We start from the raw sequence: 11,789 nt of genomic DNA, 5'->3' as shown, positions 1-11,789 counted from the left end.
TTGGAGGACTAGCTTTTTAGTTCAACATAAGCTTTCAGTAATGCAGTATACTACATATGGCCAGAAAGAGTGGATGTGGGAGCAAAAGCATCAGCTCTAGAGCTAAAGCCCTGGCTTGCATACTGGCTTTCCCAGTTATAAGCTGTAAGATCTTCAGTGTATAAATTATAGTAAGTCAAAACTTTGTCGTAGAAAAATACAAAGATACACGTAAAATTTTATGATTAATGAGGGAAGCATTAGGATTTTAAAATTGATTCCAGAATCAAAAAGACTAAATGTATATTTACAGATAGATAAATAGGTAGATAGATAGACAATGTCCTCTGACATTATACTTTTTATTGAACAGAAATCATTTGCATTTTTATCAAACAAAAAGCTACCAGCTAACCACAGATTCATAGACTCTGGTCCTAATCAATAGTAAACAGTAAATCAAACAAAGGTGTAGTCTCCAATAGAATTAATAATCCCCTGGGCCCAGTTTGATATTGAAAGGATATATAGGCATCTTTTTGCCTATTTTCAGGTTTGAGGTAATGTTTTTCAACAGGAGGTAGGGCAAATTACTTCATCTCTCTGAACCTCTGAAAAAAGAATATAACAACATCTACCTTACAGGTTGCTGCAAGATTAGCAGAAAATCGTATATCTAAAGCACCTCCCATGTCAACCTAAATAGCAGAGAGAGGCTCTCTAAAAGAAAATTATGTTTATTTGGGAATCGAGTATTGCAATGGGAATACACGTGCCATAGTAAATTATATGCGTATTAAGGGAAGTAAAGGGAGACAAGGGTTTTTAAAGAAAAAATGAGGAGGACTATTACAGAATTGTTTTGAGGCAATTATCCTTGGCTACAAAAATCAATAACAAGGTGGCGCCTGTCTGAGGTTGACAGGCAGTTGCTGGGCAGATGTCCTTGCAGAAGTATTTTTTGTGTAAGGTTATGGTGGCTTTTGCACAAAGTTGTGGTTTTTGCAGAGTCTTTTGTGGTGGTTTTATTTTTGGGCATACGAGCATGAGAACCCTCTCTTCATAGCCTTCTCCAGCTATATATGTTAGGGTTTTTTGTTTGTGTGTTGGTTTTTTAACATGACTGACTCCATTCTGATTCTGATAACTTTCACACCTACAATACCTCAATAAAGGGTAATTCTCGCCTCTTCCTGTATTCTCCTTACTCCAGGTTATCTGACATTTTGCCAATCAGTTCTCTTTCAATTGGTGCTTTCACATATAACCAAAATAATAACTGAAGACTATGATGATAACACTGAGATTCTTCGCAGTCACTGTGTCATTACAGATAAAACTGTGTTTTCAGCATAGTATCAATGTTAGGTGTAATTGATTATGGTCTACATTAAAAAAAAAAACTCATTATCCATGGACATTGACTTAGTTGAAACAAAATAGTTAACCAAAACCATATCTTCCAGATTATTAAGCATAAAGGAAAATTCTAGCAAGGGTTTTTACCTGGAACACCAACTTGAATTCAGAAGTGCCTTTGTTAAGCAGTAGATTTGAACAAATGTTCTCTACATCTCCTTCCTATTCTAGGATTTTATAAAAAATGTGTAGAAAGGATACCTAAAAAAATAATATGCAGAAAGGAGAAAGCCCATGCATTTTAATCACCAGGAAAAAGAACTACAATAGTGTATTAAAAATAATGAAAGTGGTGATCATATTTTTATTTCTTCAAAAACATGTAATTATGAACAATTACAAATATATAGAAAATTAAAAAAAAAAAACACTCAGGCACCCACTACCCAGATTTAACACATCTTAACATTTTGCCATGTCTCCTTAAGGTTTTCTTTTTCTTTTTTTTTTCATAAATAAAGAAAATAAGATAAAGCTAAACCTCTCTTCCTGTCTATTTCCTCCTGTAAACACATCTAATAGCATTAATTTAAGCGTACCCTTAGAATGACCCTATCTGGCAGATGCACCTGAATGTGTGCTCTGAGTTAGAGAATCCAGGAGTGACCAGCCCAGAGATTCATTCCTTGTCTATGAGGAACATCTGAGCCCCCTGCCTGTCCCATGGAACACGGGCTGTTAGGGAATTGAGGCCCTGAGTTTTGGGTTAAATGAAGGTTGCCAGATAAAGGTCGTTAGGGGGAGGGTATTAAGTGAAAATGCCGTATCAGCTGCATGCTGTTTGCAAGTGGTTGTGGTTTTCCTGTCCAGCCCACCACCACTTGACAGTATGTAAGCCTCCAATAAAACCCCATGTTTTGTATGTAAGCCTCCAGTAAAACCCCATGTTTTGTATGTAAGCCTCCAGTAAAACCCCATGTCTTGTTTGCTGGCTCCCAGTCTCTTCTTCAGCCTCTTGAATCTGGTGCCATCCCTACTGAGGTTGATAGGGGTTTGGCACGACACCTCCCTACTCCCCTATCTCCCAAGAATTACCATTATTCTGAAGCTGATCTATGCATGGCAATGTTATGTGCCCATAACAATAGATAGTAAGATTTTATGAGATTTTGGGATCTGTCCAAGTGCTGTCATGCGGTATACATCCTGTTCAAATTACCTATTTTTCACTCAACATTTCTTTTTGAACTTTATCTGTTCAGACACATCTAGATGTATTAGATGCATTCCAAAATGTAATTATCTCACAATTTATTGAACCATTTCTTTACTGAGTTATTTCCTTCAGTGTTTTGCTATAGCAACTCTGCCAACACTACCTTTATATACACAAAGGGTTTCCTAGATTATAGGGAATGTATATCTTCTACTTTAGTAGATATTGCCAAATTGCCCTCCAAAGTGATTATACTGATTTATCTGTTTACTAACATGCATATTTTCATGTAATTTTGCCTATGTGCCTTTTTGACGAGTTGGCTTTTCATAGTCTGTGCCCGTTTTCCTATTGGATTGTTTCATAGTGATTTGCAAATATATATATATATATATATATATATATATATATATATATATATATTCTTTTGATGGTTGCATGCATTGAAAAGATTTTCTCCTTGTATTTGGGTTGTATTTTTAATTAGTTCATTTAATATGTATTATTTTAACTTGAATGTAATCAATTTTTCTATCTTGAGAGGTAGTATAGAGCCAGAATGCCTGGGTTCAACTGACACCTCTACCACTTACCACACAAGATATGGAAGATAATAGTCTCTCTAGGCCTCTGTCTTTTATGAAGATTATAATAATAACTGCTTCATAGGTTTTCATGAGAATTACAAGAGTTAGTTAGATTATATATTCAGAATATTGTATAGTACATAGAATAGCTTAATAAATATTGGCTTATTATTATTTTACTTTATGGTTTGTACTTTTTATGTCTCATTTAAGAAACACTTATCTTCCCTGATATAAAAACATTTTTCTTAAATTTTCTATTAAAAGTTTTAAAATTTTGCTTCTACATGGATCCATCTGGAATTTATTTTTAAGTGTAGTATGGGTAGGAAGTCTATTTTTTTCTCACATGAATAGCCACTTTTTAGCAGTATTTATTGATAGCTTAACTTTTTCTCATAATGCTACCTCTGCCATGGACTCCCCAAATATTTATGTTTTGACAACGGAGTCTCAATTCTACTCCAATGGTCTATTTATCAATAACATACTGTTATATTTTCTGTAGCTTTATAACACACCTGTTGATGTGGTAGTATGAGTCTTCCCTCCTTATTCTTCTTCTAAATTTCCTTGATTATTCCTGGCCGTTTTCTCTTACACATGAATGTTAGGACCAGGTTGTCAAGTTCTGTGGAAAGTTTCACTAGTTCACTTTGGATTTGAGGGAGGTTCAATTACAAGGCTGTATTTTAAGGAAGTTCATTTGCACTACATGGCAGGCAGTGTGTTAAGTGGAAAGAGCCTAACTAAGATTTGAAGACTTGGGTCATAATATGCAACTATCCAAGCTCCCGTGGACAAGCTCCTTCTTAACTCTGGGCTTCAGTTTCCTCACCTGTAGAAGAGCCTAGCTCTTCATCATACAATAGCAGACCAAAACCATGCTTCTCAGAGAATAACTCCTGGAAGCGCTGCCTCAGCATCACTGGGGAGTTCCTTAGAATTGAAAAATAGAATCTGAGTCTTGAGGATGGAGCCCAGAAATCAGCTCCCCAGGTGCTTCTTCGGCATGGTGGTTGGGTAATTTAATGTGTCAGTTTGGCTAAGCTACAGTACCGGGATATTTGTTCAAACATTATTCTAGAATTTTCTATGAAGAAATTCTTCAAATAAGATCAACATTTAAATCAGTTGGACCTTGAGCAAAATAGATTGCCCTCCATAATGTGGGTGGGCCTCATCCAGTCAGTTAAAGGCCTTAATAGAAAAAAGACTGACCTTCCCTTTGGATTCTAACTGCAACTCTTCCCTGGATCTGCAGTCTACCCTACAGATTTCAGACTTGCCTATCCCCACAATTACATGACACTCCAATTCCTTAAAATTTCATAAAATAAATTCCAATTCCCTAAAATAAATCTCTCTCTCTCTTTCTCTCATTCTTTCTCTCTCTCTCTCGCTCTGTCTCAGGTTCTGTGAAAAAGTCTACTAGTTCACTTTGGATTTGAGGAAGGTTCCAATACACTTCCTATTGCTTCAGTTTCTCTGGGGAGTTCTGACGAGTACACACGGTAAAGTTTGAGAAGCTCACCCTGCAATGTACTTGGCATTAATCCATCCTTTTATGTATGACTTGTCCAAATTCACCTATTTATGGAAGAACTGTGTCTAGAATCTAGGTCACAGGATGCCCAGTTCTCTGTGTTTTGTTGTTTAATAAAACATGCTATAAAGAAAATAAACTGTTTATGTTGAGTGGGTGAGTTAAGGAGAGCAGAAATTTTATTTTCACAATGAATTAATTTAAGTGTTCCTTTTAAATAAGGAGTTTGCTTGGTAATTCATTTATAAATTTCTATATGCTTGACAGAAAAAGTATCAGCAGGGGACTGAACTGTTAGAGCTAAATACCCATTTAAGGCTGAATCATTAATGAAAATAAAGTATCTCTGAAATAAAAACATAAGACTTCATAGGTTTTCAATGTAAGCATCTTTTAGCAAAATATTTGGTTGCCCTATACAATTTAAGAAGCTTTTTTTTTTTAATGAAGCCATAGCCCTACGTGTAGAAATAAGCTGTGCATCCTCATTTGCCTGGGCCCAGAAAGCACTTCATGGGGGAATTTAGGCCCTGGGGATGTGAGAGACCTCACTGTCTTAGTTAGGGATCTCCAGAGACACAGAACCAATAGAATATACAGTGCATAGATACATAAGAGGAGAGTTTATTATGGGAATTGGCTCACATGATTGTGGAGGCTGAGAAGTCCCACGATATGCCATCTGCAAGCTGAAGAAACAGGAAAGTCGGTGGTGTGATTCAGTCAGGAGGCTGAGGAGGAGTGGGCACTGGTGTAAGTCCTGGAGTCTGAAGCTCCAACATCCATGGGCAGGAGAAGACAGATGACCTAGCTCAAGAGGAGAGAGACTGAATTTACCCTTCCTCTACCTTTTTGTTCTATTCAGTCTTTCAGTTAATTGGATGATGCCTGTTCACATTGATGAGGGCAGGTATTCTTTATTCAGTCTACTGATTTAAATGCCAATCTCTTCCAGACTCCCCGCCCCCGCCGGCCACGGTGCCAACCCCGGCCCCCACAGACACACCCAGAAATAACATTTTATTAGCTATCTGGGCATCCCTTAACCCAGTCAAGTAGACATATAAATTAACCATTACACCCACATCCAAATAAGAAGGGAGAGTGTGTATATGGAGCTCTAGACTTCATGCACTTCCCGCCCACATACCTAGGATGTGGGGAAAACAGCACACAAGGATGTAGGGTTAGCACACAGGAAAAGATTCCATTATGCGAGCATTTTGAGATAATGGAATATACTCCACATGACCCATATCCAAATTCCTACCCAACAGGTCAATGACCTTTGTAGTCCCTGCTAGGTCTCACATTTTATGTTTCTAAATGTACGAACCTATTACTGGCAAAGAGATTCTGCTGACTTGGACTCAATAATGGATGAGGCCTTAGCAAGTAACCAGTGGATTTAGCAAAAGGAAAATTAAAAAGAGCATCTTTCCAATTGGCAGATCTGTTTTCTCACTGTGTGAAGCACAAAACACACAAAACCATGACTACTTATAACAACTGGGAGAGTTTGCAGAGAGTGAGACTAATCCTCTCATGTGGAATATGAGCTTGGACACACAGACATGTATAACCTTTTATCTTCACTGAAAAGTCTTCTGTGTTTTCAAATGGCTCTGGCTTGGCTGGGGCTGAACCAGGGCCTTAGGAGAAATTAGGCACTGACTCTCTTGCTAGGGTGGGGAGGCTGCACAGAATCAGTGGGAGAGGCACTGGAACATTGCATGAATATTTATAAGTAAAAATGTGTCAGAAGAGCTTAAAGAACTTCTATCCCCAGCCCTCCAAGAGACAAAAGAATTGTCCAAGGAAGACAGCTGACTGAATTTTTTTAAGCTTTGGATATTTTTAAACCTATTATTTTTAAATGGCACCTCTCCTCCCAGCCATTGAATGGGGAATTTCAAACATACAGTACCCCATCCCCTGCCTTCATCAGTTGTCCTCTTAGGGACCCTTTTGGGAAACTTTCTTTTGAGCTTATCAAACCCAACTCTCCAAAGGGAAGTCAACAAAGCCAGCGTGTTTCAGAAATGCATATGCTGTCATTAAAATAGCTGTCCGTTCTCCCAGAGTGCCTCCCATAAAAGCATTTTAATTCTCTAACGAAAATGTAGTTCAGCCTTTATTCTGCAAAGCCAATTTGTTTATGTTTCCAAGTTCAATCACAATCTATTTGTAAAACCTATTTAGAATCAGAGTCACATAGCCAGAAATGATCATGCTCTAATTTCCTTATTAGAGAGATTCTTGTTGCAGCTGGCAGCTTGATTTGACTGCTCCCAGAGTCTGGAGCGACATGTTCTTAACCTCTTTTCTCGATTTTGTTCATCATTTCTTTTAGCTTTTTTCCCCCAACATACAAATATTAAGACAGAGAAGAATAATTCCAAACCTTGTTGCTAAGATGGAGGTAAAATAAGAGACTACCACCTTTTTACCTATGGAAAAAAAAATGAACAAAATTGGGCAACTCAGAATATCTGCAGGGAACAGAAAAGGAAGAAAATGTTCACAAAATACACCATGACAAGAAAAATGCTTTAGGATGCAGACGAAAGGTCAATTATTTCAAAAGACTTGAAGGGCTGATGTTTTCTGGATAATTGAGTCCAGATTAAAGCAGAACACCAAGGCAGCATTCAAGAAAACTTCTTATTTCATCTACTTTTTTTCTTTAAAAATTTTCTTTATAAAACAGGTGAGTCAATCTCTCTGATGCAGCCATATATGTCTTTTCAAGACAATTTAAACGTTCTCCGATGATGCAGAGTCCTGAGGTACTCAATGCCTGCTGCTTCAGTTGGTGAAGTCTTACTCATCCTTTAAGGCAGTGGTCCCCCACATTTTTGGCATCATTGGGTCCGGTTTTATGAAAGACAATTTTTCCATGGACCGGGGTTGGGGGGATGGTTTCAGGATGATCCAGGTGCATTACATTTATTGTGCACTTAATTTCTATTATTATTACATTGTAATATATAATATATATAATATATAATGTCCTCACATTAGAGGACGTCTGCTTTACTCAGTCTTCCAATTCAAATATTAATCTCAATTAGAAACACCCACACAAACTGCTATGGTTGGCTCTGTGTTCCCATCCAAATCTCATCTCGAATTGTAATCCCCACAGTCCCCAAGTGTCAAGGGAGGGACAAGGTGGGAGGTGATTGGATCATGAGGGCGTCTTTCCCTGTGCTGTTCTCATGATAATGAGTTCTCCCAAGATCTGACGGTTTTATAAGGCAGTGCACCCCGCTGTTGTGTGCTCTCTCTCTTTATCACCTGCCACCATGTAAGACGTGCCTCTTCCCCTTCTGCCATGATTGCAAGTTTCTGAGGTCTTCCCAGTCCATGAGAATGGACTAATACACAAACATACCCAGAATAATCTTTGTCCAAATATCTGGGCCCCCTATAGTCCAGTTTGACATCAAATTAACCATCAAAACCACTCCATCACCTTCCCTTACATGAATGTTTGGCAGGCGTTGTCCGAGACACTGGTAATCCACGTAAATGAAATTCCTGGAGATTATCAAAGCCCTCTGATTTTTAAGCATTTTTAGGGTTGCCAGATAAAACATTTTCATTTGCTAAATCTAGGAACCCCATTTTGTTTGGAAACATCTAAAATGTTTTCCATGCTTTATCGTTACCTTGAACATTTTATAATTTTTATATTTTCTGCATGTTGCTGTGATTACTACCTTGTGCTTCCTATACAATGCTCTTTATTGATTCTTACTGATGTGTTTCCCCTGTATTACATTTTTCCAATCCACACAGTTTTTGGAATATATAAATGAATATATCAGTATGCATATAAGCATGTGTACACACACACACGCACACACTTTCTCTTCTTGCCAGCTGGCACTGCTTTACTGTCAGAATGCCTGTCAACATCTTGACCTTTGTCTACACAATTTACTGCTGCTAATCTGTTTTTAATATGCCTATGTTAGAATTTTGTCTAAAATAAAAAATGACTCTAAAGAATGATTTGAAGGACTAATTTATTAGTAAAAATGATGGACTTGGTTACATTTATTTTGACTGCTCCATCACAGAAATGTTTCTGGGCTCCTGGTTCTGGATTGTGTTTGGTGTAGTACTTGTATATTCAAGTGATCTCTTAATCAGAGAGGTACAGCTATACAATGTTGTCTCTTTCAATATTTGCCCATTCTGTTTGTGTGTATGCATGCCTGTACATGCTCATGCATATGCACACACACACACACACAGACATACACATATAATCAGGAGTTATCTGATAGTTTTTGTGTCCTTAAAAATTTACCTATATGAGCATTATCTGTGCTAGCATTTAAGCTCTTAAATGACAGGGAACAATTTTATTGAATTCACTTGACATCCCAGCATTACTCATTAGCTGGGCTTAACCAATGGTCTCTGTTGGTGTGAATTCCCTCTATATTCTTGCTACTATGCAAGGACTCAAGGCCTGGAAGCACAAGCCTAGCCAGGGAGCTTGTTAGAAATGTAGACTCAGAAAACCTTCCCCAGACCTACTGAATGAAAATCTGCATTTTAACAAGTTCCCCAAGTGATGGTTTATCAAACTTTAGTGTGTCTCAGAATCCCCTCAAGGGCTTGTTAAAACACAGGTTGCTGGGCCCACCCTCATCATTTCTGATCCAGCAGGTCTGAGGTAGACTCTGAGAATTTGCATTTCTAACAAGTTCCCAGGAGGTTCCCAGGTATTGACAACGGGTCTTTGGACCACACTTTTGAGAGCTTCTGCTCCAAAGGAAACATAATAACAGAACTGGCTAAAATCTATTGGCTTAATAACCAGAGGTCTGCATTTTAGCTTTTATTCATCAAGCTGTGTGACCTTGAGAAGGTCTTTTTTGGTCTTTTTTTTTTTCTTGTGGGTAAATAAGACAATGTGAGGATCGAGTGTAGCACAGTGCTTGTCTTCTCAACATCTGTTTACATGCCTACTCTCTCCCCTCTGCACTGTCAGCTCCTTGAAACCAGGAAGCATATTTTATAATCATTTTATCTTCCGTGAGACCATGAAGTCTCTTTCTTGAATGAGTGAATAAATGAGCAAATAAAGAAATGAATCCAAGACATGAGATGATAATGGTTGTAAAAGTGTCTTTAAAATGAAGGGTATTTTTATTATTGTTGTATATGGTGCCTAATTCTTTAAGATGGCTGATAAACTACCATAGTTTCAAGGACATCTATAATAAAAATAACAACAATTGCAGCAACTAATTTATATGGTAGTATTAGGCTCCATGCAAAAAATAATAATTGGTGGGGAAGACATATTCAAAATACTGAGTCCAATATGCATGGAAACTGTAAGACACCAAGAGGCATGATTTGGTGTGTGTAGAGAAATGAGGATTGGAACGATAAAACCAGACTCAAGGCTAGTCAAAAATTCTAGCAAACTGGCAGCCAACTTCTGCATTAAGGTTGCTGCAGCTTGGATGAGTCAGAGGACTTTGGGGGAAAGAACTCTGCAGTTTGAAGCTTAGCAATTTTGCTCTCTTTCTGGAGGAGGGTTGGAGAAGTAAGCAATCATGGGAGGGGCTGGGAGAGCCCATGTTTGCCTGTATCCCATCCCCTATCTGTGCCAGGTTCCTCTTGGTTTATATGGCAGATGCACCCAACAGCAATAACTTAAGCATACTCTGAGAGTGACCCTATGGCTTAAGAAGAATATGTGTTTGGAGTTCTCAGCTAAGGAATCTGGGAGTGGCCAACCCAGAGATTCATTCCTCATCAATGAGGAACATCTGAACCCTCAGCCCATCCCATGGAACACAGGGCGTGCAGGCGATTGAGGCCCTTTGTTCTGGGTTAAAATTTGCCAGCAAAGGCTGCTAGGGGAAGGATGTTAAGTGAAAATAAGCTGCATGTTTTTTACAAGTGGTTGTGATTCTGTCCGGCCCACTGCCACTCAGTTGCCCTGTATCTAAGTCCCCTCCATAAACCCTGTATCTTGTTTGCTGGCTCTAGGTCTCTTCTTTGGCCTCTCAAACATGGTACCATCCCTCTGAAATTAATAGGGTCCTGGCATGACATGGTTCCTTGCACAACCTTCAGGTGCAACTCAAAGCTCTGAGCCAGGCCTTAGCTCTCTAACTCTGATTCCACAGATCCTGCTATTTCCAAGGGACTCAGCCTGGCTTAGAATTCTGTTCCCAGCTGACCTTGTATATAAGGTCTGACCCCAGGAGAGTTTCCAACTTTTTTGTCATCTTGGAAACTGTGAAAGTTTCCCTGCAGGCCACAACCTTACCACATCTGATTGCAATAAAACCAAGAAGCAAATGTTTCTGCGCCAAGAGAATATAACTTTTACAAAGGAAGATTTGATCAACAGCTCTCTACGTAAGAATATGAGCAGCTGAATGTGATCAGGAACTGGCAATATCATTTTATTAAGGGAAAGTAGATGCCCTTGGTACTTGAGAACTCAAATCTGTTTCTTTCCAAAGTTTTCATTTTCCCCTGCCTTGTACATCTGTCACCTACTTGCTTGTATTGATTAAAAAAAAAAAAAGAAGAAGAAGAAAAGAAAAAATTTAGCCTATGTCTAGGCTACAACGTGGTACGGTTTAATTCATGTTTGGAAAGTAGTAGAATTTATTTGATGAAAGGTGTTGGCTGTCACTCAGAGTCTTACAGCACAATTTCCTAGTGTTTGTTGAGGTTTAAAGTGAAATAAAATTCAATTGGATCTGAAACACTGCTGATGGATGACTTTTTATTTAATAAGTTAAGGAAACTATAGCATGAGATTCACTTAAGCACCTGAGTGCATCTGCGATATTGTTAAACTATAACCCAACATATCTGCAGAAGAAAAAAGGTTACAAAGCCCAGAAAAATGGGTATCAGCTTTCTATCAACAGATAATAGTAACGACGATTGTGGGTTCCTGAGAGGTATGGCAGTAGAATCACCAGGATTCCCTGGTGTTTTAGGCAATTTACGTAGGAAAGTTGAATGTTGCTACAACTTGTATTTGAATTTGCAGTGGAAATTGGTAAATCTAAGGAACAGAACATTTAAGCACAATGTGGGTGTAGCC

Source organism: Pan paniscus, chromosome 2 (assembly GCF_029289425.2).
Source record: "Pan paniscus chromosome 2, NHGRI_mPanPan1-v2.0_pri, whole genome shotgun sequence".
In the NCBI taxonomy this organism is placed as follows: Eukaryota; Metazoa; Chordata; class Mammalia; order Primates; family Hominidae; genus Pan; species Pan paniscus.
This window is presented reverse-complemented; position numbering follows the sequence as displayed.